This window comes from Oreochromis aureus, linkage group 19 (assembly GCF_013358895.1).
Source record: "Oreochromis aureus strain Israel breed Guangdong linkage group 19, ZZ_aureus, whole genome shotgun sequence".
Classification (NCBI taxonomy): domain Eukaryota; kingdom Metazoa; phylum Chordata; class Actinopteri; order Cichliformes; family Cichlidae; genus Oreochromis; species Oreochromis aureus.
The window spans coordinates 29,275,133-29,287,719 of record NC_052960.1 but is presented as its reverse complement, the minus strand read 5'-3'; the positions used below and the strand labels follow the sequence as shown (position 1 = coordinate 29,287,719).

The 12,587-nt window shown below is 38.5% G+C and overlaps 1 long non-coding RNA gene across 1 annotated transcript; it reads left to right on the top strand.

Moving 5' to 3' along the window:
* Nucleotides 1–1,409: 1,409 nt before the first annotated feature.
* On the top strand, nt 1,410–7,322 carry LOC120434878. Its single transcript, XR_005609406.1, has 5 exons — nt 1,410–1,459; nt 1,617–1,674; nt 5,795–5,906; nt 6,491–6,766; nt 7,287–7,322. It is a non-coding gene; the product is annotated as an uncharacterized LOC120434878 (long non-coding RNA).
* The last annotated feature ends 5,265 nt before the right edge of the window (nt 7,323–12,587 follow it).

The window sequence follows — 12,587 nt, the reverse complement described above, 5'->3', positions numbered from 1 at the left end:
AGAAATGTTACAAGGTATCATTACGAAAGAGCTTATGGAGAAAAAAATGGTAAAAACAATTTGGATGTCCAAAAAAGTGTGGACGAATAAGAACGTTAACAGATTATTCTGCTTCACTTTAATGGTAAAGAGATTCCAGGGGGTACATAGGCCTACTATGTGCTGGGTTTATGAGCTGTCCAGTTAGGATATATTCCTAATGTGCTACAGTTATGAGAGATCTGGTCTATTGCAGCAAGAACGTTCGGTTAACAACTCTTGAGTTTGTTAACCCTGAGATGAGTGAAACTCGAAAGTTTTCTGGACCAGGAAGAGAGTTAACTTTGACAGTTACCAAGGTAGAAGACTGAACGTCACCTGCTCTCGTTCAGGTTTTCTTTAACAGTTTCTTTTTCTGACCCTTTTCTCCCTTGCTACTGACCCTAAACCTAAACTGACTGATACACCAGTACATTTCTTCTTTCACAAAGTCACTGATGAAGCTTCAAGAGGAGAGAAGTAATCTGCAGAAGTTTAAGCCAGACATTAATATGTTTTTGTACTTACCATGTCCACTTTTACAGTCATTCAGGCATCCTAATGTAAGGTTTGAGACAGTGATCATGTTGCAGATTTATTATCACTTTCAATGGGTGAATGTAGCATGTTGTATAGTACTCCGGGAGTCCATTTACCATCAATAATCAATGATTTGGTTGGTGTGTTGGAATCGATCATGCTGATGGAAAAAGTTGAAACTTTGAGATGATGTGAATATTTGAATGAAGCTGAAAGGACTTTAACTCCTCAATTTATTTATATTAAAAAATGTAATTATTTGTGTTTTTGCTGTCAAACATGCTAAATTAAGTGAAGATTGAATTGAACTTAACAGAAGGTTAAATTGAACATAAGTGGCTCAAATAGATACAAATTTAGGTATGATGCAAATTAGCAATATTCAACATAAATGGGATGAAGTAATTTAACAAATTTTCAAGTACTTTATTTATGTTGCTATGCAAAAAATGATTTTAAAAACTATCATTACTGCTAATTTATGGAAGAAATATAGTATCATCAGAATCCAACTTTTTTTAGACATTGAATTTATAACACTGAATTTTTATCCTCCAAATTTCCCTGCAAAAATATTCACCTGCAAAAATTCACCTGCAAAAATTCACCTGCAAAAAATTCACCTGCAAAAATTCACCTGAAAAAAAATTCACCATCAAATATTCACCTGCAAAAAATTCACCTGCAAAAAATTCACCATCAAATATTCACCTGCAAAAAATTCACCTGCAAAAATTCGCCTGCAAAAATTCAACTGCAAAAGTGTTGAACTTAAATGACCCAAGCCAGAGCAATCAGCACTAGATCGAGTCGAGCGGCTCTCAGCCAATTAAATTACGCTGTTTGATCACATGACACCGTTAGCCAGCAGTGTGTCTCCTGAAAAGAGAGCTGATTAGAGGTGAGTGATTAAGTTTTCTCCTAAATAGAGATCATTACAGAACGCCTAGTCCTACTTAAAATCCCATTCATTTTCTTTTATTTTATCATCTACTCGAACTGAGGAAAACATTTGACTAACTCAACGAACATTTCCGCGCCTCCCTGCCTGTCTGCAGAGGCAGTTTTGAATTTAGGAGTGGCAAGATGGCAGCGGCAAACCCTGGCGGTTCTCCGGTAAGTATATTGTGTTTTATCTTCAAGTTTGTCTTTTGAAACGTTAATTTTATTTAAATCCGTTGGTCACGTATAAAGTACACAGACGGGGTCTTTGCTCAACTCGTCTGAGGCGTGTCTCACTAAGCGCTACATGCTAGCATCCTGCTAACCGAGCTAACCTTTACATGCTGTGCTCTACAAAATAGGATACTCGGTACAAAACCATACTCCGCAGATATTGATAGATAGACGAACACTGCAAATATAATGTGGGAAACGAGAACGGCATTTGGTGAAGGGGTAAAATACACCATGAATAAAGCCATAGAGTGAATGGCTGCCATGGTTGCAGAACGGCCTGATTTAATGACAAGAATGGGGAAGAGTGAGGTGAAGTGAACCAAAGCCACAAAACACGGTCAGACAAGGCGGGAATAGGGCAGTGATATGTCCGTCAGTATGAAGTTGGTGTGTGCTTTGGTGAACAAAAACTCGAGACCGGTAGCAGGAAGATGGGAGACTCGTGTTTCACTGAAATAGTGGTGAATTAAAACATCCTTTGTTGGGGAAATTTAGGTGTAAATGCATCCATACAGGCGAGACAGAGGCAGACCAGGCAGTGAAGAAAACAAGGCAAACATTAGAAATATTAAAACGGAAATATAGGATTAATATAACATACAATTAGGGAAAATTGAAGGAATACAGTGTAAATTAAAGCTGCAAGCAGCGATATGAGGGTCCTCGCACCCCCGGCGCGTCGAGCCAAGCCCAACACCTAAAACCAGCGCTTCCGATCTGATGTCACATCGATGGAATTCATGCATTTAACCACCAGCTAAAATTTCATCTCATTCAACCATTATTATAGTCGTCCCACTAGGTGGCGCTCTAACCATTACTGACAAATGGCATAACAAACATTTCCGAGCTCGAGTCTCATCACGCCTGCGACCTTTGGGAGAGATTGGACATTGTGTTTTTGTGCGACAGCAGGTTACTGCTTTTTGGCGAGTGATTGAAACTCCACGTGCCGCCATGACCACCCCGTTTCCCTGAGCGTAAAAGCTTCGCAATTTAACATCACATAGGTCTTTAGATTCCACACACAGGAGATCGCGTAAATCTAATGAAATCCCTTGGAGGAGTTCGTCAAAGTATGAGGCCTGAAAAGAGGGGAAAATGTCGCCAAATTTACACATTAATTTTAAAATGGCTGACTTCCTGTTGGATTTGGGATACTGCTCCAAGAGACTTTTTTGTACATCTTGATATCTCCAATAAGCTTGCCAGGTTTCAAACTCATACATAAAACACAGAGCAGGGGCTGTTGTTTTGAAATTTTGTAGGGGCGCTGTGGAGCCATTTTGCGCTGTTCAAGGAAAATGAACATATAAAAGAAATCCCTCATCACATTAGAGGTGTGCGCCAAATTTCAAGACTTTTAAACTTTTCAAGCCCCTCAAAAGCCACTTCATCTTTCATGGTGAACTGCGCTGCCACCAGGGTGCGCCCGTTCAGTTTATAGTCACAATTTTCTCACTGAAGCATCAAGAGGGACTGATGGTGATATTCATGGCTTTTGAGGTGGCCACGATGAACCTGTGAAAATCAGTACAACAAAATGAAAGACATGACATTTCCTGGTGCCACTAGGTGGCGCTCTACGTATTCCTGACAATGGGCATATCAATCTGTTCAGGGCGGGTCTGACATCATCCCTGTAAAATCTGGTACTGATCAGATTGGATTTCATTGAGTTACACTAATTTGTTTCTTCATGGCGAGACCTCAATGTTCGCCATGCTGCTGGGAGTCACACCCTTCAGCGAAAACTCACAGTTTTCTCTGTAACCCAAGACCAACTCCTTAAGGCTTTCCTGGAGAAATTTGAGGCTGCAGATGTCACCCATTACAATACTGTACCCCAAAGTGTAAAACATGACATTTCCTGTTCCCACTAGGTGGCGCTGTCCCTGGTGTCAAATATGGCAGTTGAAATATGTTCAGGGGTGGAGCCTTATCATATGTGTCCACTTTGGTCAAGGTCGGACAATGTATGACAGAACGAGAGGCAATAAGATTTTCATGGCGAGTCATCGAAATTCGCCGTGGCGCCACGGCCTCACAGTAACCCGAAAACTCAAAAGCTCCGCAATTTAACATGGCCCAGGTGTGTAGTTGACACTGACCAAATATGAAGCTTGTGCGATGAAATTCCAATGAGGAGTTCGCAAAAGTTCGAGGCATGGAAATGGCAAAATTAGAGCCAAAATGTCACCGTCACTTCCAAATGGCGGACTTCCTGTTGGGTTTAGGACATGGCCATAATAGACTTTTATGTGCGTCTCCGAACGTTAGATATGTGTTCGAGTTTTATACATGTAGGTCATACCCATCTCGGGGCTCGCGTTTCTCATTTTTCTAGGTGGCGCTACTGAGCCAATTTTATCTGGACATGTCTACGGACATTAAAATACGTAAATTTTCACCAGACCTGACGCGTGTGCAAAATTTCATGAGTTTTCGAGCATGTTTAGGCCCTCAAAAGGCCGATTCATTTGCCGAAATAATAATAATAATAATAATAATAATAATAATAATAATAATAATAATAATAATAAGAAACAGAGCAGATACAATAGGGCCTTCGCACTTTTGTGCTCGGCCCTAATAATAATAATAATAATAATAATAATAATAAGAAACAGAGCAGATACAATAGGGCCTTCGCACTCTCGGTGCTCGGGCCCTAATAATAATAATAATAATAATAATAATAATAATAATAATAATAATAATAATAAGAAACAGAGCAGATACAATAGGGCCTTCGCACTCTCGGTGCTCGGGCCCTAATAATAATAATAATAATAATAATAATAATAATAATAATAAGAAACAGAGCAGATACAATAGGGCCTTCGCACTCTCGGTGCTCGGGCCCTAATAATAATAATAATAATGATAATAATAATAATAATAATAAGAAACAGAGCAGATACAATAGGGCCTTTGCACTCTCAGTGCTCGGGCCCTTATAATGATAATAATAAGAAACAGAGCAGATACAATAGGGCCTTCGCACTCTCGGTGCTCGGGCCCTAATTATACTGTAAAGTCATTAAAACAGCATAACCTGATTAAAAGAAACATGTAATTGGGTAGGATGGTGATGATGATGATGATGATGATGATGATAATAATAATATTAAAAAACATGTACAAGATGGGCATGTATACTTGTACCCAGAATTTAACAACTATAAAGTTGTGGCATGACAGTACCTTACCCCTTCCATTATATCCACACTTTCAGAAAAGGATATGGTCAATATCTTTACAAATACTATCTAAACTTAAACAGATAGCATAAGTTAAACAGGATATTCCTCTGCATTCTCCTAGAGAGAATACATCAAATTAAACAAATAAGTAGTCTATGGCATTTAAAAGTGGTTACCTACAATTCTGAAATAATAATACTAATTCTTATTGATGATGATATTGTATTTGAAATCCTGGTGTAACACTGAACCCGACATCATAAAATGATTACCCTTGTAATGTCAGGGAGCTACAACCAAGGAGGAAAATATTACTATCTCACCCCTTGTATCCAATTACATAACAGCACTGCTTGGTAAAGGTGTTGAATTAGCTGGGTCGCTCAGTTTGGGGAAAATTGTGGGTAGCCTGCAAGGGCCTCAACTTCTCCATTCCCACAGTGTGCAACAAATGGGCACAGCTGATCTTCAAGAGTGGAACATTGGCCAGTTACTTCCAACTTTAACGTATTTTTGCAAATATATTCTTAAAATTGTCTCTTTACACAGATCATAATGATACAAGATGGCACTTGTGTAATTTCCTACAAATTCAATAAATCTAAATAATTGTTACTATCCTGTTAAATCCTGAAAATGTTTTAACAGCTGTGTTAAACTTCATACTGACACATGCTGGAAAGTGCATTCATGAGACTTTTTTTATGCCTTCTAGAGCAGTAGCAATCAAAGATTTTAAGGATTCTTTTACATTTTTTAAACACTTTGATTAAGGCATAAGTTGTTCTTTATTGTCAGATCTAAGTTTGTTTAAAGCTTGAATGTTTTGGGGTACTTTTCTTTGTTTTCAGGGTTCGTGGCAACCACGGATGGGGAAAATGTGGAGGTTGCACGGCTGATGTTTACTGTTCATGGCGCAGGAAGAGGCAGTTTTATTTCAGGAATGAGTGAGCACAATCAAAGGTTTGTTCTCATAAAATACTGTCAACCTCCAATGTTTCTGACATAAGATGGAAGGTGTTGCAGCTTTATTTCCATTATTTAAAAATACATAAACATTTAAAGGGTATAGCTTTATGAAAAAAGTTTTATAGTAAAATGTCTTTAGAGAACAGTGCCCTATCCAGCAGGATATATTGTCTGATATGTGTCAGGTGTTTTTTTGTTGTTGTTGTTGTTGTTTCTTTCAATTTCCATTATTTACCCCTCAAGGAAGAAAATATTGGACAGGTCCTACAAACCCCAAAGAGCCTTCAGGACTCTGCCCTATTTTTAGTTATTCACACACCTTTCCAGTCTGTTACTTCCTTCCCTGAATGTTCATTCTGTGTTAATGGTCTGGTTGTCATCTCATTTGTTGCCACTGATCATTACAACCCTTTTGGCACCTTTTAAGTGATATGCCTGGGTCCTTCCTACATGCCCTGATAATGTATTATTACTGTTGTCATGCACACATTTCATGTAGGGTTAGAAACAAGCAGGAATTTCTCATACACACCAAAGAAAGGCCATACCTAATTAAATATTTTTATATATTATTTCAGAATAGAGCGACTGTGGAGAGACCTCTGGGTGGCCATTACATGCTTTACTACGATGTTCTTCACAACCTTGAGGAAGAAGACCTTCTTGACATTTCAAATGCTGCACACCTCTTTTGCTGCCATTACGTCTTTCTTCCTCGACTGGAGGATGATTTTAATACATTTTGCAGTGGATGGGACAACCATCCACTGCGAACAAAAAACAACATGAGTCCCAACCAGCTGTGGGAGTTGGGTCACAGATATCACCCTGTTCCTGTTCCAGAAAACACACAGGTAAAGGTGCACATTTTAGTACTCATTGATTTTCTTACAGAGAATGTGATGATTTTATGGATAATTAAAGTCAGTCATAAATCCACAAACACAACAAGCTGAAAGTCAGTGATGCTGCTCGGTTTGCAGTCCTGAATATCACGGCACAAGCAGGATTCACTGCACTGTTAATGTTAGCTATGTTATATTGCTGCCTCTGTTCGGTGGTGTCGAGCCAAAGCGGACTTTAACGTGTGTTTGAACGAGCTGACGGTTCACTCGTTAAGCTGAAAGAAAGATGCTTTAATCACAGGAGTCACGCATGTGTCCACTGGACCATCTGGAACTCTTCTTGTTTAGCACTCATAATAACACAAACACTAAATCCTCCTTCTCTTGTGCTGTTTTGTAGCAGTGTGTACACCTGAGACTGTCACCTGTCTGTCTGTCCTGCACTCTCTCTCTGTTTCTTTTCTCTCTGATTGTGGAATAAAAGTATGAACATGTATTTATAAGTTACACTTGTGTTTGAATCCTGCAGCTTATCACACATTTGATTTCCATGTGTGACAACTGCAAGTGTCCAGAGTGAGGACAGACTGAGGGACCCACTGCTGCACATCATCTGTGAGGCTTTGCACCCCTGATGATCCACCAGGACAAACTCAGCAGTGTGTGAGGAAGAGGAGGAGGAAGAGCCAGCAGCAGCTGACAGATGGAGAGAATAGACAGACTGTTCCCTGTTTGTGAAGGACTGCTAGGAAAGTTTAACATAACTAATTGTCTGTCCTGAATCAGTCTTATTAGGTAATGTTCAAATAATGTTATCATCCCAGTGTTTTCAGTGTGGGAGAAAGTACTCAGGGCCTTCAAGTTACACACTATGAAAGGCAGCAACAAGTTTAATATTCAGAAACCTAAAGTATGTATCAGCAGCAGAATGGAGCTAAAAATAAATGTTTGTTTCAGTTCTATGAAGCTTTGAGTATTTTGGATTAGTAGCACTGCTGTGTTTGTTGCATCATATTGCTGTAATTGTTTGTATGCTTTATATATTCTGAGGTAAGTTGATCTATAGTGTTACATCATATTCTATAAGGATGTTATGTGTTTGTAGACTTTCTGCCCAGTTTGACCCATTTAGCAGAAGTCAGCCTGTTTAAGGCTCTGATATCTATTCTGTATGACTTAAAGCAGTTATGACATGGTCTGATTTTCTCACCCAATAAAGGAATATTTAATGTATCAGTCTGATCTTCATTCTATCAGAAACAGTTTTCACAGCTCGTACGTTTTCTTTTTACACATATATGCAAGCATTGAGCCAAATTTAGTAATGCCAACATATTAAACAAACATTTGTCTCTTATATATAATACATCTACATATACACTGTCAAAGATATTTGTCTTTGAGTGAAGATTTAAGGTGACAGGACTTATAAATAACTGGAACTTGAATCTTTACTGAAGCTCCGTATTTGACTCAGAGTTCATTCACATGATTGTCACATCACATGTACTGTACCAGTGTACCTGCACATGTGATGTGACAATAGAAGTGATTTGATTTGAGAGTTCAAACTCACTGCTGCAATAACTTATGATTAATATAATAACTATGATATTGGCCATATCATATTTACACTGACTTTAGTCTCATGAACAACATTAGCTAATTGTTATTTACTAGCTAATCTTAAATGACTGTTCAGTACAGAAATGAAGGCCAACAATCATGTTTTACAGTCCTGTGGTCTCAGCATCAGATACTTATTAAATCACACAAAGCTCGTGTAGAAACAAACACACGAACAAAAATATGTTCTCCTTCATTTCTGTCAAACAAAGCTGTACGAAACGTTTCCAGCGGTTGGTGTTATGGTTGCTAGGCAACCTGGGAAGCGCGACGGAGGCTAGACCGTCCCATTTCACGAGCCTCGCACTTCCGGCCTTAGCGGTCTTTGAGTACGCGGCCCTTGAGGATCGTTGAGGCTGCGTACTTTAATGCTGCAGACCCTGAATTGGGATACAGCCCTGAATTGGGATACAGCCTTAATCACTCACCTCTAAACAGCTCTCTTTTCAGGAGACACACTGCTGGCTAACGGTGTCATGTGATCAAACAGCGTAATTTAATTGGCTGAGAGCCGCTCGACTCGATCTAGTGCTGATTGCTCTGGCTTGGGTCATTTAAGTTCAACACTTTTGCAGTTGAATTTTTGCAGGCGAATTTTTGCAGGTGAATTTTTGCAGGTGAATATTTGATGGTGAATTTTTGCAGGTGAATTTTTGCAGGTGAATATTTGATGGTGAATTTTTTCAGGTGAATTTTGCAGGTGAATTTTGCAGGTGAATTTTTGCAGGTGAATTTTTCAGGTGAATTTTTTGCAGGTGAATTTTTGCAGGTGAATATTTTTGCAGGGAAATTTGGAGGATAAAAATTCAGTGTTATAAATTCAATGTCTAAAAATAGTTGGATTCTGATGATACTATATTTCTTCCATACTAATTGCACGTAAACCAGTTTAACAAAAAACTACTAAAGAAGTTAAAAAAATGTATCCAAACTGTTGTTCTACCTACCAGGCCGTTCACACCTTTGCAAATGTGGCAGGCAAAGGCATCCTTTAAACCTGGGTGTCAGTCATTACTTTAGTGCATATGGTCTTTGCAAGCTCAGACAGCTGGTTTATTGTTTAGGTCTTAGAAGTTCTAATTTGCTTGTTTGAGTTGGTTCACTGACCTATTGAATGACTTAAGTGTAGGAAGACTGAAATTGTGGAATTTCTAAATGTTTTTCCTGTATCTGTGTGTGGGGCATCCAAGTTTTCTTTTTAAAAATATCTCAGGTAAACTGACTTATAATTTGTATCCATGTGTGTAAAGACTTCAAGATAAATGACCTTGCTTTAGCTCTTTTTCCATATCAAAACTCCATAAAGTCATCCTCCGAGATGGAACCGATGTTTCTGGAGAGCCAGTAATGGGAACCTTAGGAAAATAAATTTGACTAATGATAAAACTTAAACTTCTTCTTGTGATCTCTAAGTCCAAGGCATCTTTTACCTTCTTGTTCCTTCAACATTGGCTTCAGCTTCCAAAAAAAGGAATGACAACTATTTTGGAAGTTCCGACCTTATCATTCACTATTTCGGCAATATGGGCAGACCTGTGGATCAATCTGGTCATAAATAAAATCAAACCTATATGCATAGGTGGGATGTCTTAAAAAAAAATCTTACTCATAGAGAACAGCTGAATATTTAAAAACTAATATTTGGAAGGATTTTGCTGGGAACAGGCTGCTGGCATTCCGGCTGAGGGCTGTGATATATCAGTGGGAACAGAATGTGAGGGTTGAAGGTAAATGGAATATCATCAGTGGGTAGGGATCTGCTTGCAGGGAGTGGACTGAACTGGATCTTCATGGACCTCATTCTAACTGTGATGTGAAAGACTTAGGATGAAAAACTGTCATGCTGGTGTAACAGTGTTTATGTTGTATGTGATTACACTTGCCATGTTAACACACATATTTGTGTATTGTGATGTTTATTGGCTCAGTGGCACCCTCTCTCATAGATGGTGCATAAATGCCACTGGCGGCGTTGAAACGTTGCCAGATTACGAGGGACGAGCCTGAGGTGGGCTTTAGATCACAGCACTGTGCATGATCATTAGACATCTGTATTTGTGTGACCACTATATGGAGCACATGACCACTATAAATTGTCTGAGTGTTAATAAGAAGAGAATTGTTGCAAATGTTAAGTGCTAAAACAGCCACATAATAGTATTGTACACTGGCTAGCTTAGCTAGCAAGCTGATGTGCTACTATAACATGTTATTCGTTTTGTAGTGTCCTGTGATTGAGCCACCTGTAACGAGCCAACCTGCCTGACCAGTACATATGCTGTTCTCATCCAGATGATAAACAGATGCACTAACGGATAAGAAAGTCTTGCACATCATTTACTACATAATGCAGAGTCAAGTGATTTTTTAGACCAGTTAGTTACAGCAAAGTGTAATTGAGTGTGGTTACACTGGTGCCGTGAGCCTTGATTCTGAGCCCAGTGAGAGGACCCTGAAGTGTTGGAGGCGTTGACTGGTGGCTGGAGAGGCTGTGCAGCGGGAGTTTCTTAGGTTGCTTTTCTCTTTGTTTCAATACTACTCCATAGACTGTGCAGGTTAAATAAATTTTCACAGTCCTGGGGGTGGTGCCAGGGTGCTGTGCCTCCTTTCATCACAAGGTAGCAGTGTCCCCTGACATGTGGCTGATTTTATAGTCAAAGTGTGTTTTTTATTTCATCTGTTTTCAGTTTAGATATTATTGGGTGGTGACCTTGCATAATGCCCATTAACAGCAGTTCAGTGATACTTGTCCTTGAAACTAGTCTCTATAAACTAGACCTGCCAATTACACTGGCTCTGTTAACATTATACATACACTGGAAGTGTTTGCATCATCTGTAATGTACAGACTACTGCAGTTAACTTGTCTGACTGGTAAAATAGTAAAATATAAAATGCTAATCATTTACAGATTTTCTGTTATTTAGAACATAAACATCATATCTGCAACAAAGATTATTGGAAACATTTAAATATCTATCATATTTCTGTGTACTTTAAACATTTAAGCTTACTGCAAAGTTACTTTTAGCTAACATTAGCTAATTGCTGTTGGATCAGAAGCAAAACCAAAATAAGTATTCTTATGCACAAAGCTGTCAGTTATAAATTGAGTCATGAAAAAGTCCTGCAATTCGTGTAATGATAGCAGCTACAGCATTCCCTCTAGTGACACGAGTATGAGACAACAAAATAAATGAGCAAGTTTTATTTTAATTCCACTGTTTTATTTTTACGTATATCAAATAAAATCAGATAACAGTTTGTCTTTTTTTTTTAAACAAACAAACGGGAAAGGGTTCATTTTACAATTCTTTATAATTTTCAACACACATGGCTCATTTCCGGATTTTTGTGTTTCTCCATTCTAAAAATAAAAAAAGGCTGCAATGCAGCAAGCTGTAGATCTCTCTCTATGTTTAATATTTCTTGGGGGTCCTATAAAATATGATAGTCTGCTGCTGTTAATGCTTTTGATTTTTCTTTTATTTTGCTATCTTTACTGTTCATGCTGAAGTATTGTATGGATGCTTGGTGCAAACTAAAAAGCCATTAATAAATGAAGAAACAAGCATTAACAATGTAACATCTCATGAGTTCATGCAAACTTTTGCTTAAGGAAATTTCCAACTAATTGGACTACTTGCATTTCAAGACATATATCAAAGTGCATTTTTATAATCTGGACTCACAGATTTTGCTACTTTAAAGTCATAAGGAGATGATTCAGCTGTTAGAAACATTGTTGTAGGCATTTGATGCTGCCAGTGGAGAAACGGCTTACTGTTGCAAAAGAAGATAAGAAAGGCCCTCCAATTAAAAATCAATCATTGTAACGTGTTGATACCAAGATGAGATATAAAGAGAAGCTAACAGCTTCTGCCCATTGGGGAGTAGGGAACATTTGACCACAGAGTAAATAAAGTGAATGGCATGAGGTAAGGATGTAGCGTGGACTTTTAACCCCTCGGGGCTTCTATTTTAGAGATCTGGTCTGTCAGAGGACTGGCTATCCACAGCTGTGTTTTCACTGGTTTTGTCCTGAAGGCCACATGGAGAGGCTTAAATGATCAACACATAGAGACACATACATACATGATGTGAGCAGGGACAAACCACAAAATAAAACAGGATGCAGTGATGTGTATTGGAACCAGTCAGTTTACAAAACTTGAAGAGTTTTGTAAACTGTTGCAAAACACAT